Here is a 784-nt window from a genome sequence, read left to right as displayed (position 1 = left end):
TAGATAGTTGGTGTATAAAATATATATGTGTATATATATATATATTCCTTATCCTTGCATGTTATTTGAAATCATGTTTAATTATAAAGTTTCATTAAAAACCTTTGCTCAAAATTTTAGAGGCCTAATAAGATTTCCATTAATTTAAACATATCACCATTCCCACGACAGCCCCAAATGCTTTCTTTTCCCCCTTTCATCCATGGTTAAATATGTAAATAAAATGTCTAAAGTCATTCTTCAAAGAAGACAAAAGAAAAAAGAGCTGAGGGGAGAGACAGCCATAAAATTCCTCCCAATTCTCCATAACATTTGCCAGAGGGGGGCCAGTTGCCAGCCAGAGCTGAGCAGCAGGGAACCCCGCCGCTCCTTAGAATCACACATCTCAAATCCCACACACAGGAAAAAAAAAATAAAATAAAATATCTTTTCAGCTGGAGCCATCAAAAGGGCCTTTTCATTTATTAGTTACAGAGTTATCTTGCAGTTGGTGATTTCTCAGAGCCCTCATTTTTCTATCATAATGTCTATTTGTTGGTTTCCATCTCAGCTGGGCAGAGAGAAGCACTTCTGCAGACATTTTTTTTTTTTTTTTTTCTAAAAAAAGGAGAGAAGAAAGCAATCTGAAGTGGTTATAGCGAAAATAATGGGTCTGAACATGGCTGAATTAAAACAGCACATAAAAGATCAATTAGGAGATGCTTTCTCAAATAGCTCACACCCCTGGCTCTTGGTATTTGGCACTGTCAGTGACTCTTCCCCATGTCTATTTTCAGAGTTTCTG

Source organism: Bison bison, unplaced genomic scaffold (genome assembly GCF_000754665.1).
Source record: "Bison bison bison isolate TAMUID 2011002044 unplaced genomic scaffold, Bison_UMD1.0 scf7180017864160, whole genome shotgun sequence".
Taxonomy (NCBI): Eukaryota; Metazoa; Chordata; class Mammalia; order Artiodactyla; family Bovidae; genus Bison; species Bison bison.
Note: the sequence above shows the minus strand (reverse complement) of the source record.